Consider the following 15,997-nt stretch of genomic DNA (forward strand, 5'->3'; position numbering starts at 1 on the left):
CCTCTAATTCCAAACAGAATAAAAAAATAAAACAAAACACCCTCGCAGGCTCCATTGCTTCCAAGTAATTTTTATTTAATTCATCTCTAGCAAGATTCTTCTAACCTACATTTATATAATGTCACATCGTTGGTCAGTCCTTACAGGGCCCCTTTTTCCTACTAGCTAGTTGCTGCTCTGTCCCACTGGGGCACTATCAGCTCTCCAGGAAATTTCTGCAGGTCTGCCCTTTCAGGTCATACCAGGTGCAGATGATTTTACACTGGCCACAGATATCTGGTCCAGAGTTTACATCTGCCTCTATCTTCTTAAGCGAACACATTCATTTGGTGCTTGACCAGCTTGGTATTGCTTTTGTCAGACATATTTCTTTATCTGGGTGCAGTTATGGCTGTTAATAAACCTATATATAGCACTGTGATCAAACAGCACAAAATTGGATCTCCTTGGTCAGCAGTCCAATATAAAGAAACAAAACTACCTCTTCACACAATTCCTCTTCACACAATTAAGCAGTTCCTCATGCAGTACGCTATTCATTTCCCATTGGTTGTCATCTTCCAATATGCATTTTCAAATTAGTCAGTTATGCTATTTGTATGCTGAATATGTGCAAAAGCAGCAGTGGTTAGTAGCACTCTAGCCAGTACACATTAGGTATTTTTAATGACACATGTGAACATTTTCCTCCATAAAGCATCATAGGAGTCTTGTGTAGAGCTTTGTTAGTCCTTAGACAAACTATAACAATGTGCTTGTTAGATTGCTCTCCAACTATTTGATAGTCACATTTTTAAACTACTTAGCTATCATATTTTTCAGACCTTAGCACTTCGGGTTAACACCGTTATGAAATGAGGGTAACAGCCCATTATTATTCAGAGACTGCCCTTATCAGAAATGGCGGAATGAGGACTGCAGCAGTATCTGAAACACACTTACATGCCCTGTCTCAGCTCTTCTGTCTTGGCATGTCCTAAGTTGAAATACCAGATACCGATACCAGAAAACACTTGCTCCATTAAGCTTCCTACCTAGCAAGGCTTCCCCTGAAAGAAGTATAGTTATGTCCAAAACTGCAAAGGTCGGCCTGAGCACCCCAGCCAGCTATGGGCCACCACAGATGGACAGCTGTCCAGCTCCAGATGTGTGTCTCCTGAGGGACAGCACATCTCTGTGTTTGCATTCAAGTGGGCAACAGCATGAGTAAAGGTGTCTAAAACCTGTCCTCATTACAACAGAGGCCTATCCTGTCAGATGCCTTGCAGAGTGATGCTGCTGAGCTCCTGCACTGTGGGAAAAAGGGTAAATAAAGTACACTTCCCAAACCCATAAACTCATAGCACAAAAAGGATCTCACAGCTGATTGAGCACCTCTTCAGAGAACAAACTCTCTCTTTTCTGACATGATGTACAGTGAAATAGTTAACAGTCTTGATATTTATAGATTCTCAAGAACAAGTACAGTTGCTAAGGCATTCTGCCTCATGGTGGACCAAACTTTCACTGTCAGCTTCTATTTACAAGTTTATAATGTGTTGACATGGGAAGATTTTTATGAAATTAAAGAGAATAAATTATTATTTTAAATGCCTCTGGCAGAAACATTTTATATATGTAAATGTATAAGCAGTGGTTTTCTGTTATATCAAGACAGGTAATGTGGTTTTTGTTCTTTATATCTTTTCCAGAGATGAATTCTCTTTGATTAGAACTCTTCTGTAATCACATGAAAATATAACACATTAAGATTCTGTGAACTCATTTAAAAAGAAGATCAAATTCTCATGGTTCATAATCTTAAACATCTGCTGGGGCAAAAGCAAAACAAACAGCAATATGAAATAGAAATAATTGGTACCTAAATCGAAAATGTGTATAGGTGTATGTGAGCAAAAGAGAGACAAAAATCTTTAATGAACACACATCTGTTCATTCCTCACCTAACAGTTAATTCTGCCACTAAATCTCAAAATCAATATTGTTCTTTCCAGCATGAGCCTAGTAATTCTGTTCCTCCTTTAACTCTGTTTCTCATGTAGCGTCTGGAATTCTCTAACATCATTCCTAAGGCTGGGATGTTGTGCACCTCAGTCCTCTCTCTGCTTTTGAAGAGCCTCTGTATATGACCACTTATTAGAGGCCTGGGTAGTTAAGGATCTCTCCTGTTGCTTTCAGATACATAGATGATTGATGGAGGAACGAGTGGCATAGCCCTGGATTCTGCTTTATTTTTTCCCTTTTCATGTAAATGGAAGAAGGGAAGAGAGTTAATTTTACTCTTCATAATGTCTCAGATTGGTTATTCTTCTCCAGAGATGTGGTTTAAAAAAAAAACAAACCCAAAAAACAAAAAACAGAAAGATTGTCAGACCAGAGGGAAAGATGGTGGCTTCTTCAGATGACACCAAATGTATGCATAATGTCCAGAAAGAAGGATCACAATGTAAAGATTGGGTTCTGTTGTTTGTGACTCATAAGCACTGAAAATAATCATCAAATTCCTCTGCAGGTTCAGGCAGTTATCCACTAACTTAGACCTCTGTATTCAGGGCACTAGTATCAGAGCTTTTGTAAAAGATGTTAATTTTCAAGCAAGGTATATCAGCAAGCTATTGTGGGCTTGCTGATTTCTTTTTAAATAATCTGGATTGAGAGTTTAATCCTCTGTAACTTCAGGGCTTTTGGTGATACTGATCATTAATGTCTGGAAAAATGGACTCCTGATAACATAGCCTACTTCTGAAAGAGAAATAAAGTGGGTCAACCATTGCAGTGAAATCAATGTTCACCTGACCAGACACTGATACTGATTAGAGCTGATGGTAAAGTAGATGTCCATTCTCTAGGCTCCTCCTAAAACCTGCATGAGAGCTCGAGAGTCTGTGTCCCTTTTTCCATACACAATATTAGAATAAAACTAACATAATTTAGAAACAGTGAAGAAATAAATCGGAGAGTATTAGGTTTATCTTGTACCCACTGTAAGAGGTAGACAGGAAAACATCTGGAATATGCCAGCTGGGTATTAAATATACAGATCAGGTCAATTAGACTGTGTTTTATTTACGTTAGACCATTCATGAGGCCATGTGAAATATTCAAACAGAAAACAGCTTACAATTTTTAACTATATTTTCAGGCAGGATGTTGGAAGACAACTGAAAATCTGAAGTGAAAATGACTGAGTCAAGGTTATCTATGTAATACGAGATACATGGAAAAAATGTCATCCCCCCAGCTCTGTGTGTAGAAAAATTCACAAATTTCTAGCAAGCCAGAAGCTTTCTCGATACCCCTAGAGCCATCCTCTAAAACTGATGTTTTCAACCAATTCCATCTGTAGACTTGACAAGACCTTCAATGTCACTCAGCAGCTGCTGGGGGTTCCCCAATCCACTGGTCCCAGCTAGGAGTGCCAGTAGCCCCAGCGAGTCAGACTCCTTTACAGCTACTCCTTAAAACTAGAGAAAGTTCTCTAAATTTGGGACCTTTTTCTCTTCATTTTTAACATTTTGTGCAATTAACAATAATTGCACACTTTCCTGAAACTGCTTTTGTGAGAACTTAGATGTTTACTCTGGTAATGATTTACAGCCCCTTTGTTGATTTTGCAGCTGGGAAGAGGGAGCCGGTGGGGAAATGTTAGTTGTAAGGAAGGTAATCCAGCAGTAAACAAGAGAAGACATAGAATCTTAGTACAAGAAGTAAAGGGATATTAAGCAAAGGTAGCACAATAGTATGATGGTGCATATTGCAAATAAAGGTTTTTTTAAAAAAATTAAGCAACCAAAGTTGGGGGCATATTTTGACTATTACTCCTAACTATGAAAACCCAATTTAATAACATCATGTGTCTCAACTGCTAGGTAAACTAGCTAATATTCTAGTTAGCTACTTTAAGATGTATTGCAATACAAATACAAAGTTTTTATTTAAATGACCATGTGACCACATTGCAAGCAAATGTACAAATAAACCTTTAAACATTGCATAAAACCTCTTCTAATCAATCATTTTTATAAGCTCCCACTGAAGTCTGTGGAAGTTTAAACCACAGTTAAAAAGCTCCTTGCCCTTATTAATTAAATATTCCCAGTGACATAGCACTGCAGGAGGATAAACCATATCACAGTAGTCTCGGATGCTTCAAAACTATATTGCAAAATCTGTCCATTAACTGTTAGTCAGCATAGACTAATGTAGATAGCCTTTAGTCATAACCAAAAATGTCTAGTAGCTGCTCATATTTATTTTGAAAAGTCATGATGATTTTCAGCTGAGCCTTAAAAGTGAAATATGAACTGCATTTTGAGGCTTGTGTTTTGAAAGCACATTGTGTATTAATATTTAATTTCTAATATAACAGTTTTATAATCTGTATTTATAAAAAGCAGTAAGTTCTTACAGTATAATAAAGAACTTTGGCATGTTTTTAATACAGGCTATTTTTACACATGAAGTTGTGGGTACACTAAAGGAATCACAATGCAGAGATTTTCATGCCTTCAAAAGATGGACAGTGTTTTGTTTAAAAGGGACATAAAAGTATATGTGGACAATTGCCTGCAATTCTAAAAATATGTTCATACATTTCTGAATGTACTTATATTTCACCACAACAATTTGCACAGGAATTAATTCAGTTTTTATTATCAGTGAAAAAAGACATTAAGCAGACTAAAGGATAGGTGAATGGAAAACTAAAATTGTTTTTGTATTAAATTCAATTGTTACACCATGGAATCTTTCAATTGTATTAGACAGATTTTTCCCTTGCATTCAATATTCCTTGTGTTTACTAATATGAAATACAAGGTATGCCAATTACAGGTGTTGTTATATATCAAATGTCATTTATTACATAAATATTTGCTTGACTTTGTTGCCAGTAACGTTAATTTCCTTAACTGAGTTAACTCCATGATATCAAAGCATTTAAAGAATCAAAGGTGAATCTGAGTAATGTAGAATTCTTTTTTTTTTTTTGCTAAATATATTTTCTTAAGACTCCTACAGTCCATTTCCCTTCAAATAAGATTTTTAAATAAAAAGCTCATGCATTTTCTGCAGCTGAAATCTGAATGAAGTCTATATATTGAAATCAGCACGTTTGGTGAGAATGGATAGGTTTAGATATTTTTTTCAGTTTTTAAAAAAATGTCAGAGGAAATTTTCAGATACTTTACAAGTAGCAGAGGGAGCTGATGATCTTCTGAGCTCTTTTCTAGCTCTGTACTTATAAAGATCTAGAAAATAGTATTTTTTTTCTGGCAGTGGCAACCCAAAAAATGTCACGATAAACTGAAGTGGTTGAACTATAACCTAGATGCGAGAAGATACCTAAAATCTGACCTGTCCCTTCTGTCTACAGCAAAAATAAGAGGGTGGATGATGAAATTTTTTCTTTCTTTTCCTCCAGCTGCACTGGAAGTGAGGAGATGAGATCTGGGCAGAGCAGCTGTGGAGGTATTATTGTACTTGAACACAGATTATATGTGAAGACCATCTGAGTATTCTGCATCATCTTGGAGTATTTTCTTCCAAATTTCAGTGGGGGAAAAGTCAATACAGAAGGAAGAGTGATTAGCTGAGAAAGCCAGTAGTAAAACAGTTAGGTATATAGTGTGTAGTGGATGCTTCACCTTCCAGCACCAAGAAATGTTTGGCCTTAGTAGCCTCTTTTCATATCTGAGTGATCTAATCAGGAAACCTGTCTAAGCAAGGAAGAATCTCTTCACTAACCACATGTCCAGAGGACATCCTGACACTGCACTGCAGTGAACCCCTGCTCTGAGTGACCATGGAGAACACTGGCTGACTTTCTTGTCAGCTAGAGTTTGGGCACTGTGATCTTGCTCACCTGCAGAGAGAACCTTGCCCTTCTAGACCATCATCTTGAATCTCAAATTGGGGTTGGAGCACTTGCCAAGGGTCAGCCTAAAGCCCTGGAAACACAAAAAATAGACTGCCCACTGTACCAAGTAGTTAACACTACATTTTCTTAACAAATAAGGGTCTTTTCACAAGCTGTAGTATTCTCTGTGTGTTTCTAAGCTATCTCATTTTACATCTACAAAGGATTCCTTAAAAATCAATTTTTCTATAAAAGCATTTGAAATTGCAATGTATCATTTTATGTTGGCAAGGTAAGGTTTGCTGGGTTTTTTTAGCTTTTCTGGCAGGGATTTTAGAAATGATTCTGAGATTATAAAGCAACATAAAGACTGGCTTTGAAAGATAGGATAAATTGCTCACTATGATTTGTATGAACTAATCTCTACTGCCTCTTTGTGAAAAAACATCAATTGAAGGTTATAGCCCATTGCATACATTAGCAATGACTACTTATTAATCTTATAACCTTTTCTAATTAACGGAGTAAATTCTAAAATGAACACAAATTGAATGGATCCAAGGGTAATATATATTCAGCTATGAAATGTGCCCTTATGTTTGCTGAAATATCTATGAAGTAAGTGATGTGTCACAGAAATAATCTGTTGCATTTCTTTTTCATTCATTTTTAGTCAACAAGAAAAGAAGTGCCAGCAGCTGGCACTTTTCAAATAACAATGTCAATCTTATGTATTATTGTAGGCATGGCTAGTAAAATTGCATTGTTGCTGCTGCTATTGCCATTGCAGATGTTGCTCTTTACTACGTACTACAGTTCTTTCTTCTAAATGCATGACCAATGAAAAACAGAAGAGAAATATGAAGGTCAAATTTAGAACAAACATCTTAAAGTCATAAAGTACAATATATAAATGAATCCCTAGGATGAGTGATGCTTATGAGAAAGATGTAAGTGTAAATTCCATAATGTGTCAACAGTATGGAAATTTACCTGCAAACGTTTTAGCCAACAGTTTGCTTCGTAAAAGCCAGTAGGAACAAAAGTGCATGCAGGAACCGTTATGATAAACAGATACAAATGCCTATAGAGATCCGGATATGGCAAGATGGGGAAAATATAGCTATGGTTATTTCTTAGCAGGAATCAAACTGTTATAGTTACATGAATGAGAAGCAAAACATATACAGAGATTGGATCTAGTGGTAAACTAAATTTTACAGTTTTAGTACCTCAAGGAAGGGAAAGTATTTATGTGCAGTCCTTTAGAGGCACCTGACTCTCATTCCACTATCAATACAGGGAGTACAGAAGCTACATTAAACAACTGAGCTTGAATTGTTCTTCCTTATCCAGGAACCAAACAGAGGTGCTAGAGTAAAAGTGATGAATTACTTCAGCTGGCACCTATTTAGGCAAACTGAACTCTAGAATAGAAGTATACTTCTTTTTCATTTGGTGGAAAACAACTTAGATTCCAGGGCACATCTGCAGAATCAGATTAATATTATACAGGGAAAAATTCCTAGAGAAAATGAGAAACAGGAAGCATATAAGAATAAAATCAGAGCTGGTTTTCGTTTCTATTTGACATAACAAAACCTCTGTAATATCCAGTTAAGACAATAACACTGATATACCAAACGAGATAGGTAGCAAGAGTCATAGATCTGAGAATAATAATTTTGGGTGCGTATGAGTCTTTAAATATGCATTTATGTGTGTAAGAATAGATGTGTATAGGAGGGTAGGAGCTAGGCTCATTCCAGTGGTGCCCAGTGACAGGACCAGGGGCAGCAGGCACAACTGATACGCAAGAGGCTCTGTTTGAGCATCAGAAAGCAGAAAACTGTGAGCGTGATTGAGCACTGGCACAGGTTACCCAGAAAGGCTGTGGAGCCTCCCCCTTCAGAGATACTCAAAATCTGTCTGGACACAGTCCTGGGCAATCAGCTCTAGGTGGCCCTTTTTGAGCAGGGGGTTGAACCGGATCATCTCTGGAGGTTCCTTCCAACCTCAACCATTCTGTGATTCTGTGATAGCATTAATAACTCTTATGATCAAAATAAAAATCTATGACTTTAGGAAGTTTTCTGTTTAATTAGCATAAGCAGCTTCCATAGTAATGCCATAAAGGAAAATTATGACTCCTTTGCAATTGAGTAAGTTTATCCCAGAGAGATTTCATAGGTGTTAATCTATGTGCTTCCTTGACTGGAAAAACTGCAACTGCAAACAAACATCCCCCCCAGAAAACCCACATTTTCCGTAAAGAATAGAAAATCTGCTGGATGGAAATCAAAACATGTTATTGTTTTATTTTGAGCAATACTAAACTCAGGTTTTTGTTATTTACTTTTTTAATAATAGAGTGATAGACAGACATGGAGCCACGATGGCTTTAATGCAGTCATTTTTCACAGCAGTCACTAACTCCTGATGTCAGACCATCTTCTTTCCAGTTAGAACTATGGCAGGCAAGACCGCATGGTACCAGTTCTTTTTTTTTTTGTATCATTCGAACATGTCTTTGGTATTAGAAAGATCTGTGTTCTCATTTGGAGATTCTTACAAGCATTTTTGTAAAAAAGCAACTGATTTTGCAGTGAGAAAGAAATATAGCAATGCAGAAAAACCATGTCTCTGCAGTGACCTCTGGTTAGCTTCAGCTCCGCAGGCAGCAGGATCTGGTAGGCTGCAATCCCTGACTGAGATTTGTTTGCTTGCTCACTGGCAGTATCATTTCAGATGTATGTGAGTAAATACAGTTAATTATTCTCTGAATATAATCAAGCTCTAGCTCAGACTCATCTTACATTTTATGAGTTTTGTATCCACTGGAAATCTGAACTGCAACATCACAGTCATCTCCTACTGTTCAACAAACAGATGATGTAGGTGTTTAAATAGGACAAAAGTATTGGAAACACTAGCAACATCCAAGCATTCTGTTTCAGCATACTCTCCCATCTGCAGTCTGCCATCCATTTCTAGGCTGCCATTCAAGAGTCTGTTTTTTTAAACTCTTCTCACCTTGCTCTGACTTTATATGCAAACTAGCACCTTGTGCATACAAATTCCTAGTAGCTCTAGTGCACTCAGTTGTTTAGCTTGAGCACTTACAGCGAGAAACCATGTAACTGAAAGATAAAACTCCATGCCTCCATTTATTTGAAACAAGGTGCCTTAATATTCTGCATATTTTAAATCCTCTTTAAGGAGTCTTGCTGCTTCCTCAGTTTCTCGTACAAGTACATTGTTTCCACTGAGATTGAGTTTACAATAAAATTTGCATTCGATGGGTAATGGTCTCCCCTTAGATGGCTGGAAAAGGATTCTTCTCTGGCATCTTTTATCGTAAAATCCAGTTTCTTCCCAGTGTTAATCTTACCACCAGCTCAATTGACTGTCACAACACAGTTGTCCAGTGTGATGGGCTGAGTGCATCCCATTGAAATAAGAAACAACTAGCAATTAAAGTTCTTATTCTCACAGGTTTCATTCTACACTGTCATTTTGAGAAAAGGAGAGTTAAAGACAACCCCTAGCTGCTGTATAGGGCTTCTGATCCATCACAGGCCTGGGGTTGTCTCCCTTACTGTCTGAATTAATTTTATTCCTTTGGGAAGAAATTACAGCTGGCATTTTAAACTTTTATGTTTCAGGAAGCATTTTGCTGTCTTCCTCAGCAAGTACTCTTTCTTTATTCCCTCTTGGTTATATTTAAATAACTTCCTACTTTCCCCCTCCTCATTTTCAGGTTTCTTTCATACTTTGATTAACGTGGTTGATATTCCCTACAAACATATGATCATAGTTTTATAAAGCAGCACAAATACCAGGTCTGCTTGGTACAATATGGCACTTCAGAGTCACCAGTTCTTGGTCACCAGTTCTTGGGATAGGACTACAAGGAATAATGCAATTTTGCTACCTTCTGCCAGCCTGCTTCTTGTGATGAGAAAGCTCCAACCTCCAATACTTTAAGACCCTGCCAGTAAGAAATATTTTGCTCTCCTTCCAGCCTTTAGGTGACACATAGAATCATAGAATAGTTAGGGTTGGAAAGGACCTCAAGATCATCTAGTTCCAACCCCTCCCCGCCAATGAAAGATCTTTTGCAAAGTATTCCTCCTTTACTGAGGAGGTGGCAGAGAGGCATGGACATGGGACTGAGTCAGAGGCATCAGCCAATACCTTTTACAAGCAGTTAGTAGGGCAGAACAGAAAAATCAAATTACCTTCAAAGCCACCTTCTCCTTCCCTTTTCTCCCTTCCATTCCTCTGCTCTGTCATGTGCAGTTTCATTTGAAACATGTGAAGGGTAGAATAGATAAAGTCAAAAGCTTGGGAAGAGAATAGGCCAGAGATCCTTAGAGCTGCCTGCTCCAGCACTGAGGCAGCAGGGAGACAGCAAAGCCCCCACAGAAATACAGCTCTGTTGGGCAATATGTCCAAAACTGACCTAGTCCCGGGTTAAAAAAAACAAGAAAGAGCAGGGGAAGTGGGTGGAGGTTGAAAGGGCTGGAGCCACAAGATTGACTTTCAAGCAATGTCTCTACCTCAAATTACTGATTACCCATGACAGAGGTGGCAATTCCGGTTGTTCCAGATAGAACAAACCCAAAACAGAGAGAGAAATCCCCCTCAGCCTACTAAACCTACAGCCTTTAAGCCTTTATAGTTGGGTTGAGAAAGGATCTCTCCTTTTGGGGAAATGCAGGTGTTGCGGTTGGCAGTTCCAGAGTTCCTACTGCTGCATTTAGAAGATGATCCTGTGCATCAGGTCTGAATTAATGGAAAAATACAAGTGGTATGTCGTGATGGCTTGACTGATGGCAAAGAAGCTTGTGGTGAGGAGGCAGGAGAGTCAGAGCTCTTGCCACACAAGAAGATTAATGCTATGTATGTCAGTACTGATGTGGGCAGAAGATTACATATAATAAACTGTTTTAAACAATGTCAATAATTACAAGGAAAATTATAATGAAATAGATGCAATGAACTCACAGTGACTGATAAACAACTGAATTTCAGAAGTTTTTTACAAGATCGCATGTATCGTATTAGTGCAGAATAGTTACAGTTCAATTAGGAACTTAATCTTTATTGCTTCAGTACTAAAGCCAAAAGACTTGCATTCCAACACAGGAAAAAAACCATCAGAAAAATAAGAAAAAACTTCCACCACAGTCCCTTCTTTCTGATCATTAGGAATTAGTACTCTATCATCTGATGAACTTCTCCAGGATGAAGAATATGGTTGTTTGTTATCCTGTATCTTTTATGTGAGAGGCCCTTGCACACCCTATAAATTCAAAGATATGGATGTGGTAAAAGTACTACATATGATAGAGAGTAATTTCTTAGCTGTATGGTTTTTCTCTGCTTCTGTAATCTCATTCAAGAATCTGTTATCTAACACTAAGCTGAATGGGACCTATCTGTGCTCTGGCAGTAACAGAATGCCCTTCTGAAACATTGACTGAAACGATAACATCTCTTGAACACTGAAATAATGTATGCTTCAAAGACTTTTAAAAAAGAGCAAGCTTCACAGGGCAGAGGGCAGGGAATACTCACAGAACAGTAATAAATATCACAAAACCCCCTTGCTTTCTAGCTGAGACTTTGTATTCTTTGGAGAAGAGAAATCTAAACTGGCTGAGAAATGCCCATTTAAACAATGTTGCTTCACAACGAAATGTTATATCTGGTAGCAAAACATACAGTATCTAGCTCTCAGAGTTAAGTCGCAGATAGCTGAGAGTACTTAGTATTTGAAATGTGATTCCGTTCTACTTCTGAGTTGATACATGGATTTATATCCCTGATTGTAGGTATCCGGCGTACATCCTTCCTTTTAACTTGCAAAAATGCTTTCAGGACATATACAAGAGCAGTGCCTTACAGAAAACAGGGGAATGACAACACTGACTTGCCAGCAAAATTGTTCTTACATTTTCCACTAATAGAAGATAACTTCCTGTGAAAAATTAAAGTTTTAAATAAAATATGTTCGTTTGTCTCAAAAAAGGGAAAAGAATGAAAAAGAAAAAAAAAAGTCCAAATTTGCATAATCTTAAAGACAAGTCTCTCAATAAAATACACTGAGGAGAAAGCAAAAGGGAAAAAAGGGAAAGGAATAGCTCGAGAAAGAAAAATAATTTTGTGAAAACACTTCACTTAAGATTAGAAAAAAAAAAAAGAAATATCCAACTAGATTCATTTCGTCCTGGTTTTCTCTATAATTACACAACCAAACATTTCACAACAAAAACAAAATTCAAGTCAACACAACCCCCTAGTACCATATATGTCTTGCCCACCTTCAGATATATCTTGCCTACCTTCAGATGAATATTCTGTTTTGCTACAGATAGTTCTTTGAAAATGCTTGCCACTATGACTACATATCTCACAGTTTGAATCTAAACTAGTGTGGTAAACATTTGAAAAATAATTTAAAATGTATATTCTATAACTAGTAATCATGACTTTACAAGTACCACACGACATTACAAAGCTCTCAATCGCCTCCTGCAGCTCCGTCCTTTCATAGAAAAATGTTTTTTCTGCTACACTTTGAATTCCTTCTTTTTTGTGTGTGAAGGAAAATTGTTTACATTAAGAATCCATTTATTTTCCTAGATTCTTTAACACATAACATGTATTTTTATTTTATGTTGTATGTTTTTGATATTTCAAAAAGCACTTTATTCTGTGTGACAGTGATACGTACTTTACCACTCTTATGTCTTACAGAAAGATAGGTGCAATATGTTCTTAGGGGATCGTAATTGTTGATGAATACTTATTAGAATAATTTTTGCCCATCGATAATATGGGTAAAATGAATATATTGTCAATGTCACCTGTTCTGGCACTTTGCAGGAAGCAATTTAACAGCGACTTGGAAAATGAGATCATAAAGGTTAACAGGGTAGAGATCATAACAATAATTTTAATGGAGTTTTAGAAATTCAAGTTATATTATTTTCCTTTTTTTTTTTTTTTTTTTCCCCAAAGGGTATTCAGAATTTTTATAAAGGAAACTTAATGATGCGCATGCTTGCACATGAAGAGGGTTTGTGCATCTGTATTCCAGAACTGAAAACATAACAATGGAGACCTCTTTGCAATATGTTAGTTGTTGGTGTGCCTTTAGGGTAAAATAGTTACATTATTTTATCTGAGAGCCATGGCAACATAGAGGTGCAAGATCAAGTAGAGATTGAGTTCAAAGGACCAGGTTGTCAAACAACATACTAAATGAACTCAGGTCTGGCATGGATCTCCAGATATATCTATGCAAGTTAAACCAAGGCTTTTTAACTGTCAGCATTATTTAATCTTACTGATACAAGGACACCGAGAAAAAGATGAGACCAGACAATGTTGCTGAATGGGCAGCATCACATAATGGCTTCAGAACTTGCTTTCAAAGGGCTCTTACTAATGAATTAGTTTAAGTAAATCAGACAATTCTTACTCTATGGAAAGCTCCAGAGCCTTTCCTCCAAAGTTTTTACTGTTTAGTGTTTAGTGGCTCTCACTGAATGCAGTCACCATGAAGCACTACATATTTTCATCATATACCCTTGAATGATAAGAAGCCTATTGTAGCCAGGGAAACCATGCAGACCAAGTCTGTTTATGAAAAGTGGTATTCAAAGGACTGATAGAAATGTTCACTTTACATTTGAGGGCTGAGATTGCTTTCTACTTTTGTGAAAAGTGTGTCTTTGTTGATTCTACAGCTTAGTTTCTCTGGTGTATTTGCTATTTTGTTCTGGTGCTTTGATCATACATTCCAGTCTTTCTTCTGCTAGGTCTTCTCACTCAGCTTATGTGGAGGAGAGGAGAGGAGAGGAAAAGAGAGAAGAAGAGAGCAGAGGAGAGAACAAGAAATATCCACCAGTTATAGGAGCTTAGCTGCAGATTCACTTAATTGCATAGGTGTATCTTTTAAAGCAGTGATTAAATCTTATTCCTAAATCTCATTCCCCCATTTCCTTAAATTTCCACCCTGCATATCTCCCATTAATCATTTCTTAAAGTTGGTAACAGTGTTTACAACTTTTTCAGAAAATGCTGCTTCTTGTTGGTGATGAAAGTGAGCAAAATCACAATGGCATAAAGAGGACATAAACCTGATGGACAAAATAAAAGAAAAATACAGGCAGACACTTCTATGAAACTGAAATTAATCTTTCTGACTTCTTAGCTATTTGACACACATTTATTCCAATTCATTTCAGTTACACAAATCCAAAAGTAAATGAATATTGAAACATGGATAAAGGAACCATAATCATTGTGTGTAATATCTAGGCATGATTTTCACCTAAAGTGATTAAGGAACTTGTAGACAGTCCACTAAAATTGTAAATTATCTCTCTTAAACAATCAGTTACATTGGGTAGGCTTCATAATATGACAGTCCTTAAATAAATTAACATGATTTGATTTTTCTAATGAATGTTGACATGTACATTTTACATTTGTCAAGACAGTTAAAAATGCATAAGAACGGAGAGTCTGCTGCTTCAATTCTGAACTTTTTTAAAGTTAAGTTTTCACTATTTTATGTTCCGGAAAGGTTCACGCAATATAGTCTTTAGAAATATCTTGCCTTCTTGTTTTCTGGATGATCCCTTGCCAGGTTCTGTATTATGCTCTTGTGTAAATTAGGAATCACTAGGCACAGGAACAAGCAATCTGGATCACAGTTCATTTAGACAGTTGCCTGTCTTTTCCATCAGAGGAAATCTGCATCACCCTTTGGATATATTGTTTCTTTGATATATTGTATCTTGCTACATTGTCTGTTCTCTATAGTAATGATGATGCTGATAATTCGTAAGAAATGTGTGGGGAAATGTATGCTTATAGTCATGCAAAAAGGAAGGAAAAGCATGTGCTCTAGGTCTGAGTCAAGTATTTTGCTAACTTCAAATCTCTTCAGGTTTGGATATGACTGTACTTCAGATTTCCATGCAGCTAATGTAGACGGAATGAGCTTTTTTTTTTTTCTGAGCTTACACAACTGCTGGTTTGCCCCAAAGTTTATTTGTTTTATTATAACATTGACCAAAATAGTCTGGTCACACTTCAATGTTTATTTCATTTCATTCAGGGAGGAAAAAAAGAGTTGTCATAAACACTGTTGATGGTGCTGAAGAATATCCTCTGTCCCAGATTTCAGATTCCAAACCTACTACTTTTGGGTTGCTTCTTCCTCTAAAAGCTTTAAGAACTTCTATTTCAGCACATCTGGAGGGAGAATCTATGTATGTTACTTCATTGCTTACAATTAAGTAATTTACATAAATTAGACTTTCCTCTAGAAACCTTCAAAGGCATCAACATTTCAGCACTAAATATATATGTATGAAAAGCAGCTATTTGGAGACACTTCCTCCACTGTGCACCAATAACAGTGCTTCATGGGCGTCTCAGTTAAACAGATCTTTTCCCATCCAAGACTATAGGATAAGCCAGGCATCTGGTTTTCCCTACTCATCCCAGTGAGAAATGTTTATGTCTAACACACCACCCACAACAAAAATTGTAAACATGTTTTCTTATTCTGGTCTAGATTTTTTAATTTCATGTTTTCTTCTCTCTTCTGCTTATTAAGATCAGCAGAGCTTGTGTTTATTTTTTTCTTTTTTTTTTTTTTTTAATATCTTTATCTGGTTACTTGCCTAATTCATATACTCCATGCTTGCATCAGTTTTTTGTATCTTTCAATTTATTTCCAGTCCTGCCAACAGCTATCATTATTTCTATGAAGCAATAAGCCAATGTGATGGTAGTTAATGCTGGGCTTAGCTTGTTTCTAACTTTGTGAAAAACACTTCTTTCATCTCTCATTTAAATATTTTTTGTCCTCTGTTTTTAACAGTGGAATGTAACAGATTCAGTGTTGCTTCTTCTGACCCATGTGAAAAGGTACATTTTACAGCTGGATAGTAGTTGACCGCTCAGTGCCTTTGTATTTATCCCGTCTGAAAGCTTTTCACTGTGCTGTTAGGTTTTTATTATCTTTTTAGCCAGTACATTCTACATCATGATCTTTACGGTAAACAGTATCCTAGTAACAGAAGCATTGAACTCAGAGAAAAATATTAGCTT

Source organism: Strigops habroptila, chromosome 2 (genome assembly GCF_004027225.2).
Source record: "Strigops habroptila isolate Jane chromosome 2, bStrHab1.2.pri, whole genome shotgun sequence".
NCBI lineage: Eukaryota > Metazoa > Chordata > Aves > Psittaciformes > Psittacidae > Strigops > Strigops habroptila.